Genomic DNA, 15,608 nt, shown 5'->3' with positions numbered 1-15,608 from the left:
AGGTCGACTCTGAATGCTATAATAAAAAGAAATTAATACAAAGATACATATATTTACATAATAAATGATGAATACAAATACAACTGTTTTTCTTTGAAATTACTCTTTTAAATGAATAGCACTTACTAAATGTGTCCTGTAACACCTACTGAATTTATATGATATGACAATTACTTAATATATGGACTAGATCAAAGAAAATCTTTAAGCTTTCAAATAAATAATTCACTAAGTTTTATATCATATTTATATAGTGAAACTTGGAAATTCTTAAAATAAGGAGAACCCTCATGAACAATGAAAACTAGTATAAACAGAAGTACAAATTGAAGATAATTGGTGACTGATTAAGTCTGTTAAACGTTGAAGGGGTAAAGCAATTTGTAAAATTTCTCGCGTTCAGTATCAACAGGTACAGAAGTCTTCAATATTCAACACGGAAAATATTGGAATCCAGGATCAAAAAAGAATTACAAAAATTATAACCAAACTAACAATACTGAGTTGTTGCAACAACATTTATAACCTATTGGTGCGAGTATAAAATTCTGGAAACTAGGAATTCCTTGAGAACAAATGAAAAACAAAAATAGTTGAGTTTGCAGAGGAAGCTTTATCAAATAACTTTACTAGACTGGACACCAATTTCTTCTTTATAGCAATTAAAGATCTCTCTCTTAAACTTCTGTCTTGGAACAATATATTAGACAGTCATTAACTTGATAACAATAAAGTTTTAAAAAATACATTAAGAAAGAAACTACCCAAGTTATTGAAATTTACAAGACATACACAGTTAATTACAAGAACACTTCCTTCCATTCATGAATATAAGATAAAAGACAAGAAAGTAAAAACACAGGCTGCCATATTGTGATCTGTTCAAGCTAAAAATGAGAACTTTGCTCGACGTGTATCAAGAAAACTGCCGAGATTCTAAATAAAATCTAAAATCCAGAATTTCTTTGTTTGTTTTTTTTAAATATTTCAATTTAACATACATAGGAGAACCCTCATGAACAATGAAAACTAGTATAAACAGAAGTACGAATTGAAGATAATTGGTGACTGTTTGATTGAGTCTGTTAAACGTTGAAGGGGTAAAGCAATTTGTAATATTTCTCGTGTTCAGTATCAACAGGTACAGAAGTCTTCAATATTCAACACGGAAAATATTGGAATCCAGGATCAAAAAAGAATTACAAAAATTATAACCAAACTAACAATACTGAGTTGTTGCAACAACATTTATAACCTATTGGTGCGAGTATAAAATTCTGGAAACTAGGAATTCCTTGAGAACAAATGAAAAACAAAAAAAGTTGAGTTTGCAGAGGAAGCTTTATCAAATAACTTTACTAGACTGGACACCAATTTCTTCTTTATAGCAATTAAAGATCTCTCTCTTAAACTTCTGCCTTGGAACAATATAAAAGGTAAAGGTCTTGTTTATTATAGTGTCACCTCTACTGAAAGGGCCAGCCATTTTGACTTGTGAGACACCTTTTGCTTGCATACCATGTACCTCCCAATTCCTACCACTATACCAGGCGCCAGGCGGATAGAAATCGGTAACCATTCATTTTAACTACCTCGCGGCTCACGAAGCGGCCATTTCGGAATATATTAGACAGTCATTAACTTGATAACAATAAAGTTTTAAAAAATACATGAAGAAAGAAACTACCCAAGTTATTGAAATTTACAAGACATACACAGTTAATTACAAGAACACTTCCTTCCATTCATGAATATAAGATAAAAGACAAGAAAGTAAAAACACAGGCTGCCATAATGTGATCTGTTCAAGCTAAGAATGAGAACTTTGCTCGACGTGTATCAAGAAAACTGCCGAGATTCTAAATAAAATCTAAAATCCAGAATTTCTTTGTTTTGTTTTTTAAATATTTCAATTTAACATGCATAGCAATTTTGAAATTAAATTTGAATGAACAAAAAATAATGAATTGATAAAAAAGCCCATGTACAAAAAATAGGTTCTAAGTGATATAATTTTTACTATATTTAAAAGAAGTACACATACATAAAATGTTTTACTACAGCTATACCGCTAGCATCCTCAGAAAATGCTAACTCAGCAATTAGTAATCCTTTATGAACATGTACTCTACTTTATGATACATTTTTACTAAGACACTTCTTTAAAATGACCTTATGAATTAGATAAAAACACAGAAAGTAGAGGAAACTCATGTTAACAACAAATGTGTATCAAATCTTTAGTTTGCAGTTCTGAACACATTGTTTCAATTGTTTAAAATATAAATCTGTTAAAATGTTGCCACCTTCTTGTTACTTCTTGCACAAGCACAACATGTACCTGGCATATACCAGCTGTTGTATTTTATAGCTAACATTATAACAAAATTGTCATTTATTGAATTATGACCAGCACCAGGAGTTGTAACATTGCGCTCATTTATCCTTCTTTGTTTTCTTGTCAGCAACATTGTCTTTCTTCTCACCATCTCCCTCTGTCTTCACCTCAGGATGATCCTCATGACTATAATAATTCAAATATATACCACATGTATAATATAATTCAAGCTCTTAGGAATAAGATATGATAATATTTTTCTTGTATATCAATCATAGTTTATTTTCTTAACTTGACCTAACTGCAGACCTAAACTGAAATTCTCAAAATAACTCTTACTATATTCTGTTTCAGGTCTAAATTTAAAAGCTATTCGAATATTCGAAATATACAACATAAGTTATAACACGAGAAGTTTAGAACTATGAAATGACCCTTTTTAATATAATTTCAGCTGAGCATATGATTTCTTGGTTATGTAGGAGAGAAAACCACTATTATATAAGTTGATTCGCAATTTAGCCTTTACCTTAATGGGAATGCTACGGAAGAGCATTAGTGCCAGGTGTATGTTTTTTATTAACTCGAAATTTCGAGTTACTAACTCGAAATTTCGACTTACTTATCTCGAAATTTCGACTTACTAACTCGAAATTTCGAGTTAGTATGTCGAAATTTCTAGTTACTAACTCGAAATTTCGACTTACTAACTCGAAATTTCGACTAAGTAACTCGAAATTTCGACATACTAACTCGACATTTCGAGTTACTTATCTCGAAATTTCGACTTAGTAACTCGAAATTTCGACTTAGTAACTTGAAATTTCGACTTACATTGCACGACTTTCATTGGTTGCGGGTGAAAGCACGGATTGAATTTAAGATACTTTCTTTCGTGTGTAGCTGTTGCACATTGACAGAGCACCTTTAACATTTATTTAACAGAACAATTTAATAGGGTCAAATTGTCCATATCCTTCGCTTTTTTGTGGAGGGGGTTGTAAAATCACACTTTCCACATTTCCGTGTTAACCGGGTGTTTCTTTTTCTTAAGTACACATACAACCATCATGTGGAGAAACAACAAGTCCAAAACCCACCCTATTGTAAACTGTGCAATATCATGTGTTAATAAGTTTTAAATGACGTGTATACGCCAGCTAGTCTGTCACGTTTCTTTATACTAATAATGTTTTTGTAACATTATTCATTATTTACTAATACATGTACTTTGATTCATATTGTGTTGATAAAAGTTGATAAAAGTGAAACTTGTTGTTATATATATGTTGGGAATAATATAAAAGCATCCGATTTTACAAGAAATATAGTCAGTCCAACAATTTTGACAAAGGCCTCAGCACGCCCTTTTTTGGCCACGCCGCGATACTTTCCTCAGATGTCCCACACGTGAAGTATAGGATCGTTTTTTTGCAGGGATGAGAAGAATATGATTAGTGAAAAAATATGTTCGAACAGATGGGATACAATACAACGTCTGAAGAACGCCTGAACGTACAAATTAAAGGAAGCCTTGTATTTTTTAGGTCGGTGTGTACATGCCATTAAGTTAAATTTCAATAGTTTTTGTCCAGGCACCCGTTTCTCCATCTCCATCGTTCAACGACACTCCCTACTATATCTTATACCATCTAACTAATAACTTTGGCCATTCTTGTAATGTTAATAAGTCGAAATTTCGAGTTAGTAACTCGAAATTTCGAGATAAATAACTCGAAATTTCGAGTTAGTATGTCGAAATTTTGAGTTAATAAGTCGAAATTTCGGGTTAGTAAGTCGAAATTTCGAGTTAGTAAGTCGAAATTTCGGGTTAGTAAGTCGAAATTTCGAGATAAGTAACTCGAAATTTCGAGTTAGTAACTCGAAATTTCGAGTTAGTAAGTCGAAATTTCGAGATAAGTAAGTCGAAATTTCGAGTTAGTAGCTCGAAATTTCGAGTTATTAAAAAAATACACCTGGCACTAATGCTCTTCCGTAGAATGCTCATTGATACGTTTATGAAATATCAATGTCAAAATACATGTATACTAGTGGTATAGGCAGATCATAGTTATTGCTAGATAAAGATGAATTAATTATCCAAGTGTTGTAGAAATCTGTTTTGGAGTTCGAGTTAAAGCATATAGGAAAAAGAAAACAACTTTATACCGTTTTCAGGTTTAAACTATGCAGTAAAACTTTAAATGTTTTTTAAATTTTTTTTTAAGTACTAAAAATAGAGTGAAATAAGAATCCCTAAAGAAAGCCCAACGCGGCAAAATTGAAAATGTTGCAGGCTCGGTTTGATTGAGTCGTTCATGAACGGTACTGTCAAGTGCAAGTTACCGTCCACGTCCCCTAGCACCGGCTTAAGCAGAATTCAACATTTAACATGAACTGGCAAAATTTAGAATTTGAAACATCCGCAGATGTGTTCATATGGCGGTTATCATGGAACCTTCAATGTGACACGTTAGTGCCATTCCATGAAAAGCGGCATATGGTCCCCAAGTAAACAAATGCGTGTGCCCTAAACGAGAAAACAATGGGTGGAACTAAATAAAATGGAATTTTGAAAGGGGATCTGAAAACCAATGTTCTTTTTTTTGCTACATTATTTTTCATATTCTAACTATTTCTTAGAATAAAAACATATTTTACCCTCGAGCCGACGAGATGTTTACAAAAAAAACAAAAACATTCTGATTGGGAGCATTTTGCAGGTATGCGAAAATATAGTATTGTACCATTGCATATGTCAGAAGAAACTTTGGGACATATTATGGTATGATATGTTGTCAATCCAACCGTGGTTTCCAATGATTGTGTTTATATTTGACATGCAAGTATGTCATATCAAAACACAGGTCAAGGTTTTTGCTTTTCTGCAGGATAACTTTTTAACCAAGTTTACTTTGAACTTACTGATTTTCGCAGGATTACTAATGAAGAATTTCAATAAATGTGTGTTTATTTGGAATGTATGTTATATCAAGTTTAAATTTTTGCTGCAGTCAACATATTATTGAAAGAGTAATGCCACTTTTAAAGCAAATTTACTGTAACATTATTGGTTTATACAGGATAACTTTTAAAGGATTTATCTTGAAGGCATTTTTGTCTGTATTACCTTCTTTTGAATTTGCCATTGGAGGTATGTTGGCCTGTCTCAGCAAAGCTCTTATTAAGACACCTTTCTTAAACTCTTGAAACATGTGATTCATATCTTCTTATATTATGATGATGGTTTTTGTTTTATCTTTTAAAGCCTTCATTTTAAGCTAAAAATGTTTGATATTGTAGGACAGCAAGGCTCACTGTTAGACTACCAGGAGTATATATCAAGTGTAGAGAGTTCTGCTCTACATGATGATTTTGTTGAGCTACCTGGACTATGTACAACAAGTCTAGCTCAAGTCCTCAACCCAAATAGTGTAAGCCAGCAACCAGTGAGAGGACAGAGTGGAGAACCAGTCTCTCAGTCACAGGTTAGAGTTTCTGAAACTGTCCAAGTAAACTCTGTAAATGTTCCCAGAACTACACCTCTAGTACAGAGTAATGTAGGAATACCCTTGCCATCAGATTCTACTGGGCTGCCTTTCAGAGTGTCTCAACAATTACCATTATCATTTTATGAGAAAAATCAACCAATATCTGTTGTACCAAAGGACAGACCTCAGACATTACGGTCTAATGACCAAAATAATTCATCTTCACAAGACCAGTCAAATTCTTCTGAAAGGTCACATGACCACATGGCTGCATGTGCTGACAGAGATTTTCTTGCCTCACAAATTGCTGAATTGAACAAACAACATGCTGAAGCTCAGAAAAGACTAAATAGTTTAATGCATCAGCAACAAGCTGGTCAAGGTCAAAATGAACTAGCACAACAACAGCGGCAACAAGAGATTCAGCAGCAGCAGGACCAACAAGCAAGACAGCAAGTTGTACAAAATCAACAACGAATTCAGCAGCAGCAACAACAACTGCAGCAGCAACAGCAACAGAGACTTCTACAAATGGTGATGTAACAACAACAAAGGACAACAACAACAGCAACAGAAAAACAACAGCAGTTACAGGAGCAGCAGTTGCAACAACAACAGTTACAACAACAGCAACAACAAAATTAACGTCCGAGACCTGCTATACCTGGAGAAATGACAAATGGAACAGGAAATGTGAGACAGTCAACTGAATTACCAGGATACAGACCTGTTCAAATTTAGGTTTGAAATTTCTATAGCATATTTTATAATAATCTGTAATAAGAGATTAAACTGATGGGTGCATAGCTTACAAGTGAATGAATTAAGAGTAAAGTAGTGTGTATACTGACCATACTATTTTGTCAAAGGTTAATTGTTGGATTTTTTGTGCCCCCACTTAAGTGGCGGGCATTTAGATTTACCCTTGTCCTTCCGTCCGTCCGTTCACTTTTGTGTGGCACGTAACTCAAAAAGTATTTGACCTAGAGTCATGAAACTTTACAGGAATGTTGATCAGCATGTGTAGTTGTGCACCTGGGTATTTTCGTCTGGATATTTTTAGTATTTTTAGAGTTCTTGCCCTTGACTTAGTAAAATTTTGCAATTTTCAACTTGTGTCGCATGTAACTCAAAAAGTATTTGACCTAGAGTCATGAAACTTTACAGGAATGTTGATCAGCATGTGTAGTTGTGCACCTGGGTATTTTCATCTGGATATTTTTAGCATTTTTAGAGTTATTGCCCTTGACTTAGTAAAATTTTGCAATTTTCAACTTGTGTCGCATGTAACTCAAAAAGTATTTGACCTAGAGTCATGAAACTTTACAGGAATGTTGATCAGCATGTGTAGTTGTGCACCTGGGTATTTTTGTCTGGATATTTTTAGTATTTATAGAGTTATTGCCCTTGACTTAGAATTTTTTTTGCAATTTTTAACTTGTGTCGCATGCAACTCAAAAAGGATTTGACATAGAGTCATTAAACCTTACGGGAAGGTTGATCAGGATATTATGTTTTGCACCTGGGGTTTCGCTTGTGGATTTATCCAGTATTTGTAGAGTTATTTCCCTTGACTTAGTAAAAACTGTTTCATTATGTTGTTATTTGTTCCTTGAGTGCTTGAGTTAGAATCAACCAACTTTACAGGAATAATGATCAACATCACAAAAATACAGGAATAATGATTCACATCACTGTGAAGCTATGCACCTGGGATTTTGCATGTGGAAAAAAGTATTTGACCTAGAGTTTTTCAGTTTTGTTAGAGGTATTGCCCTTGACTTACAGTAGTATAAATTTGCAATTTTCAACTTGTTCATGCATAGCTCAAAAAGTATTTCACTTGTAGGCCTGAAAGTTTTCAAGAATGTTGGTCAGCATGTGTACTTATGCACCTTGGGGTTTGCTTTTGGATTTATTCAGTATTTGTAAAGTTCTTGCCCTGTACTTTAGTAAAAGATTTTTAGTTTTCAAAAAATATTTGACCTAGAGTCATAAGATTGACAGAACAGTGGCGCGGTGGGGGCACCCGTGTCCTATGGACACATTTCTAGTTTTTAACTGAATCATTTTTCACTTTTATTATATGCCCGAAAAAATTTCGGGCATATTATGTTTTACCCCCTGGTGTCCGTCCGTCTGTTCATCCGTCCGTTAGCAATTTGGTTTCCGGAGCATAACTTAAGTTCCATTTGGCCCACAATATTCAAACTTCATAGGATGATTGTCCATATTGGGTAGAAGACCCCTATTGATTTTGGGGTCACAAGGTCAAAGGTCAAGGTCACTATTACCTTAAAACTGAAAACAGTTTCCGGAGCATAACTTAAGTTCCATTTGGCCCACAGTATTCAAACTTCATAGGATGATTGTCCATATTGGGTAGAAGACCCCTATAGATTTTGGGGTCACAAGGTCAAAGGTCAAGGTCACTATTACCTTAAACCTAAAAACAGTTTCCGGAGCATAACTTAAGTTCCATTTGGCTCACAGTGTTCAAACTTCATAGGATAATTGTCCATATTGGGTAGAAGACCCCTATTGATTTTGGGGTCACAAGGTCAAAGGTCAAGGTCACTATTACCTTAAAACTGAAAACAGATTCCGGAGCATAACTTTAGTTCCATTTGGCCCACAATATTCAAACTTCATAGGATGATTGTCCATATTGGGTAGAAGTCTTCTATTGATTTTGGGGTCACAAGGTCAAAGGTCAAGGTCACTATCACCTTAAATCTGAAAACAGTTTACGGTGCATAACTTAAGTTCCATTTGGCCCACAATATTCAAACTTCATAGGATGATTGTCCATATTGGGTAGAAGACCCCTATAGATTTTGGGGTCACAAGGTCAAAGGTAAAGGTCACTATCACCTTAAAACTGAAAACAGATTCCGGTGCATAACTTTAGTTCCATTTGGCCCACAATATTCAAACTTCATAGGATGATTGTCCATATTGGGTAGAAGACCCCTATTGATTTTGGGGTCACAAGGTCAAAGGTCAAGGTCACTATCACCTTAAATCTGAAAACAGTTTACGGTGCATAACTTTAGTTCCATTTGGCCCACAATATTCAAACTTCATAGGATGATTGTCCATATTGGGTAGAAGACCCCTATAGATTTTGGGGTCACAAGGTCAAAGGTCAAGGTCACTATTACCTTAAAACTGAGCAAGGTTTCCAGAACATAACTTAAGTTCTATTTGGTCCACAGTATTCAAATTTCATAGTATGATTGTCCATATTGGGTAGAAGACCCCTATTGATTTTGGGGTCACAGAGGTCAAGGGTCAAGGTCATTATTTCTTTAAAACTGAAAACAGTTTCCATACCCTAACTGAAGTTCCATTTGGCCAACATTGATCAAACTTCATAGGATGATTGTCTATATTGGGTAGAACACCCCTATTGATTTTGGGGTCACAAGGTCAAAGTTCAAGGTCAGTATTACCTTTAAACTGAAAACAGTTTCCGGAGCATAACTTAAGTTCCATTTGGCCCACAATATTCAAACTTCATAGGATGATTGATATTTGAAGGAGGTAATACTTTATTAAATTCCCATGTCTTACAAATGCTTCATCCTTACTAAAGAAACAAAACACTTTCGGGCATATAATGCTCTGCCTAGCGGAGTGTTTTAGAACACTTGTAAAGCAAAAGTTCAACATTATTGTAAACTCTAATTCTTGTAGTCTGTATACAGTGGTTCTGGAAAATGATTTGTCTTTGTTTTCAGGGACCATTGTGTAATTTATCTATTATATCCTCAACTTAAAACATTTCATAAAGAAACAAATGAGTTAGATTCAGAGTTTGATATAAATCACTGTGTCTTTCATTAGTTATTTATTTAATTTATATTCCAGTATAAGTAAATGTTGAACCATCATATTTCAGCCTGGTTTTCCAGCATATCCAGTTTCTCCAAATATTTCACCAATATCACAGAAACCTGACAGTTACAGAATGATGTTTCAGTCAGTGGAAAGTCAGGTAGTGTATTATATTTTCTGTCAATTTATAACTCTGTTATTACTGTACATACTGAAAGTATCATTTAGACACACAGAAGATTATATATATAATATATGGGTATAATCTGCTGCACATTGCTCAAACTTTCAGTGCTGAATGGTTGAAAATGTCAAGATTAAGAGGGGCATGATAAAAAGGGTTATGTAAATGTTAACAGGGACTTGTATTTGACTGCTGTGGATATTGCTGAATAAAAGTCACTAACTCCACATCTTGTGACCACTCAAGCTAAATCTTCTGCAGAATTCAATCCTGTTGCAATAACTCTAATATTTGATGATATGTATCCAGAATTAAGAGGTAGTTGGCGCATCATATGACCTTGGTTTTGTATAATTATAGTATTTCAAAGAGAATGAAAATATAAGATAGAGATACTTACTTAATTTTAGATTGGAAGTAAAGTTATATTTTATATTTGGCTTGTCTGATGAATCATCTCTTCATTACTGTCACTTAAGTTTATTATACATCTACATTTATTATATGATCCCTCATTTGTCACCCACCACAGCTGTCCAGACAGACAGGCAGGCAGGCAGGCAGGCAGGCAGACAGAGTAACCGTTGACTGGTGCACTGTTGCAATATTTAGAGTTAAAATATATGTCGGCTCGTAAAGATAATTATGTGTATATAATGTAATAGTGATATAAAGTTTAGTGTTCTGAAGTCTTGTCTTTCATTATGTTTAAGTATTGTTTTTGTTTTTTTTTTAGCTCACCTGTCATAAAGTGACAGGGTGAGCTTTTGTGATCGCTTTTCGTCCGGCGTCCGTCCGTCGTCAGTCCGGCGTCCGTCCGTCCGTAAACATTTACTTTAAATGACATCTCCTCATAAACCGCTGAGCCAATTTCATCCAAACTTCACAGGAATGTTCCTTTGGTGGTCACCTTTAAAAATTGTTCAAAGAATTTAATTCCATGCAGAACTCTGGTTGCCATGGCAACCGATAGAAAAAACTTAAAATATCTTCTTTTAAAAAACCCCAAAGAGCTAGAGCTAAGATATTTAGCATGAAACATGTTCTAATGAGTGTCTATCAAGTTTGTTCAAATAAAAGCCCTGGGGTCAAAATTGGCCCCGCCCCAGGGGGTCATTGATTTTCCCTATATGCATATAGTAAAAACTTATAAAATCTTCTTTTAAAGAACCCAAAGAGCTAGAGCTAAGATATTTAGCATGAACCATGTTCTAATGGGTGTCTACCAAGTTTGTTCAAATAAAAGCCCTGGGGTCAAAATTGGCCTCGCCCCAGGGGTTCATTGATTTTCCCTATATGCATATAGTAAAAACTTATAAAATCTTCTTTTAAAGAACCCAAAGATCTAGAGCTAAGATATTTAGTATAAAACATGTTCTAATGAGTGTCTACCAAGTTTGTTCAAATAAAAGCCCTAGGGTCAAAATTGGCCCCGCCCCAGGGAGTCATTGATTTTCTCTATATGCATATAGTAAATTCTTATAAAATCTTCTTTTAAAGAACTCAAAGAGCTAGAGCTAAGATATTTAACATGAAACATCTTCTAATAGGTGTCTACCAAGTTTGTTTAAAAAAAAGCCCTGGGGTCAAAATTGGCCCCGCCCCAGGGGGTCATTGATTTTCCCTATATGCATATAGTAAAAATGTATAAAATCTTCTTTTAAAGAACCCAAAGAGCTAGAGCTAAGATATTTAGCATGAACCATGTTCTAATGGGTGTCTACCAAATTTGTTCAAATAAGAGCCCTGGGGTCAAAATTTGCCCTGCCCGGGGGGTCATTGATTTTCAATATATGTGTAAAGCAAAAACTTTAAATTAAAAATTCTTTGAAAAAAACCAAATAGCTAGAGTTTAGATACTAAGCATGAAACATCTTCTAGTGAGTGTCTACAAAGTTTTTTCAAATAAAAGCCCTTGGGTCAAAATTGGCCCTGCCCCGGGGGTCATTGATTTTATTTATGTGTATAGCAAAAATCTTCTTTGAAAAAACCCAAATAGCTAGAGTTAAGATATTTAGCATGAAACATCTTCCAGTTAGTGTCTTCAAAGTTTGTTCAAATAAAGCCCTAGGGTCAAAATTGGCCCTGCCCTGGGGGACATTGATTTTCCTTATATGTGTATAGCAAAAACTTAAAAATCTTCTTTAAAAAAAAACAGAATAGCTAGAGTTTAGATATCAAGCATGAAACATCTTCTAGTGAGTGTCTCCAAAGTTTGTTCAAATAAAAGCCCTGGGGTCAAAACTGGCCCCGCCCTAGGGGTGTCATTGCTTTTAACTATATGTGTATAGTTAAAACTTAAAAAATCTTTTTTTTAAAAACTCAACGAGCTAGTCCTTAGATGTTTAGCGTGAAATATCTTCTAATGGGTGTCTACCTAGTTTGTTCAAATAAAAGCCCTGGGGTTTAAACTGGCCCCGCCCTGGGGGCCTATATACAGTTGAGCGACTTCAGGGCCATCATGGCCCTCTTGTTTTTAAATATTGTTTATTATTTGTTTGATTGTATTTTATAGGATACAAGTGTGAGTGCACCACTGAATAGAGGTATTACAGTATCTTTACCCAAAGTTGATATGGACCAATCTTATGATAGTCCCTCGCCCAACCCACCACAGACAGCAATATAATATATACAAACAATACATAAGAGGGGAACAATCAGTAATGATTATAAAGAGTTCAAATATAAAGATATTTTATGATATTGTTTATGTTAAATTATGTTAATGACAACTAAAAGAAAGAAAAGATGTTGTGACACATTTAAAGAAAACTGCCTTACATGTAAAGTTGATTACTTTATTTTATTACTGATTTATTTTGTTTTCAGTAGATTACTGAACTATAACACTGAGTTATATTATGATAATTTCACTATCATCTTGAAAACCATAGTTTCACTTTAGCAGAAGTATATTCATGATATTTAAATGCAGATGAAATCGATATCCATAAATAAATGGAAATTTTGGCAGAAATACAGTACAGTGTATGAAAAATGTACATAATTACTTAAAGCATATAAACGTTCAAATTCTGAAATTTGATGTAAGTGTATAATGTGTACGTTGTTACGCCAAAGTTGAGGAAATGTATATGCTTTTGATAAATACACTGTTTAAAAAATATGCACCTTTACAATATTAGGGTATCAGACATGTAATGGAGACACTTTTTAAACGCGGCAAATATTGGGTTTTCCTATATAGTGAGTGAGCATTGTGCTTATTTTCCATTTATTTACCAAGTTGTAACTGTAGGATATTTTGTACGGGAACAACCATATTTGCCTAGTTTAAAAATGACCAATTCCTCAATTAATACATTCTAAGTGTAATGATATTGTGAAATAATAATATTGTAAACTATGTTTACATCTAAAACGTTTTGCTGAGAGTTTTTGCTCATATTATGTTTTCTGTATTAAGACATAATGAAAGAGTTTGTGTAAAGTCTGTGATAGTGTTCAAATATAAACTTGCATGGCCACTTTGTTCCCAATATTGGGCAATATTTGGTGGAATGTCAGTATAGAAAATATGTAAAATAATAATATAGAATTATCAGATTGTATGTTGTTTAATAGTATAAAATTGTATATTTAGCATAACTTTGTATATTAAAAAGAAATACACAGGTATGTGTTATCATTTCTTGCAATGTTATTTTAGGCCTTAGCCAATGGAAAAAAATTAAAACTTTTTGGCAGAACTGTTAATCATAATGACACAATGTACAATTGTGTATCCTTCTGGGCTTCCTCAGATTAAGGCACACTCATTCATTGTTATTATTGAATGGATTGACTTCATATTAAGACAAAACACTCTTTAGGATAAGACCTTCATTTATTTTTAACTCAATTTGACCTTAGCTCATAAATTTATGACATTGACCTTCAAGGTTAAGTTATTGGATTTGTACTGATTTTTGCTGTAATTAACTGTAACTTGGTAATCAATAATTGGATTATCTTCATACTCTGACAAAACAACATTTTAGACAAGACCTTAAATGGTTGAACTGACATTGAGCTTTAAATGACCTTGACCATCAAGGTCAAATTATTGAATTTTGGTTAAATTGTTATAATTTTGTATACGAAGTATATGGAGAGCTGTCCTACTCGCCCCAGCGGCGTCCAGATTTCAGAAAAGTTTTGGTGCAGTAAAATATTTTTCACTATAACTTTGTCATTTCTTAAGTTATCAACTTCAAATATATGTTCCTTATCATCAACCACATCTTATGTGACAAGGTTCATAACTCTAGCACCAATATTTTCAGATTTATCTCCCCTTGAACTTAGAATTTTCCTTAAAAAATACTATTTTTTTACTGTAACTACTTTATTTCTTAAGGGATCAACTTCATACTTCAAATATATGTACCTTATCATCAACCACATCTTATGTGACAAGGTTCATAACTCTAGCACCAATATTTTCAGATTTATCTCCCCTTGAACTTAGAATTTTCCTTAAAAAATACTATTTTTTACTGTAACTTCTTTATTTCTTAAGGGATCAACTTCATACTTCAAATATATGTACCTTATCATCAACCACATCTTATGTGACAAGGTTCATAACTCTAGCACCAATATTTTCAGATTTATCTCCCCTTGAACTTAGAATTTTCCTTAAAAAATATTATTTTTTAATGTTACTTATTTATTTCTTAAGGGATCAACTTCATACTTCAAATATATGTACCTTATCATTAACCACATGTTATGTGACAAGGTTCATAACTCTAGCACCAATATTGCAAGAATTATCTCCCCATAAACTTAGATTTTTTTACTTGAAAAATGTTATTTTTTACTATAACTTTTTTAGTTTTTAAGGTATCTACCTCAAACTTCAAATACTTATTCCTTATCATCAATTACATTTTAAGTGAAAAGGTTCATAACTCTTGAAGCAATATTTACAAATTTATCTCTCTTTGAACTTAGGATTTTCTTTAAGAAATATTATAACTTCTTTACTTTTTAAGTTATCTACTTCAAACTTCAAATATATATTTCTTATCATAACACACATGTTGTGTGACAAGGTCCATAACTCTAGCGTAACTATTTCCAGAATTATACCCCTTGATCTTGGAATTTATGTCAACAATGTTATTTTTTAAATTAATACATAATTATACATAATTGATTTTTATTTCATAGTTTTGTCTTCTTTACTGCGTACAGTATTTTATTAGTCGAGCTTCGCTGTCTAGCTCCTGTGACAGCTCTTGTTTATGTATGGTTTTGATTTATACTTGGACAAAACAAGGCTTGTCATATTGAATAATTTGGATGTGACTTTGACTTATAATTGGCCCTGATATTGTATCCTTTATCTATTAATTTGGAACATATGCACAGTTTAACCTATTACGCGATATACACGCCTTTTAATGCCCCCCCCCCCCCCATTTTTGTTGTCTCAAATGGTGAAAAAAATGCCTTATTTAGGCCCCCAACACATGTTTTTGTTTGAGAAATGTTGTTAAAAAAAATAACCACTTTTTCGGCGAACCAGAAGATACATCAGGGGGGTTGCCAGAAGGGGGATATGCCCCCTTCTGTTTGGTTTGAAGGGGGGCGGCAGTCCCCCTCATCGCCAAGAAAATTTTGGACTTGTGGGTGGCTAAAAATGACCCCAGATCGATCATAAGCGAACGTTTAACCAACGCTGAAAAGCATTTGCCTCTATCTCAATCCATTGAGAAGTTGCAGCACTTTGAAATCAATTTTG

At 33.7% G+C, this 15,608-nt stretch overlaps 1 long non-coding RNA gene across 1 annotated transcript; it reads left to right on the top strand.

Moving 5' to 3' along the window:
- The first annotated feature begins 6,411 nt into the window (after positions 1-6,411).
- LOC132752326 (uncharacterized) lies at positions 6,412-13,472 on the top strand. The gene is made up of 3 exons (XR_009628805.1): positions 6,412-6,570; positions 9,734-9,829; positions 12,369-13,472. It is a non-coding gene; the product is annotated as an uncharacterized LOC132752326 (long non-coding RNA).
- Positions 13,473-15,608: the final 2,136 nt, after the last annotated feature.

This window comes from Ruditapes philippinarum, unplaced genomic scaffold (genome assembly GCF_026571515.1).
Source record: "Ruditapes philippinarum isolate M1 unplaced genomic scaffold, ASM2657151v2 ctg606_1_1_1_1, whole genome shotgun sequence".
Lineage (NCBI taxonomy): Eukaryota > Metazoa > Mollusca > Bivalvia > Venerida > Veneridae > Ruditapes > Ruditapes philippinarum.
Note: the sequence above shows the minus strand (reverse complement) of the source record. Positions and strands in the feature narration are given on the sequence as shown.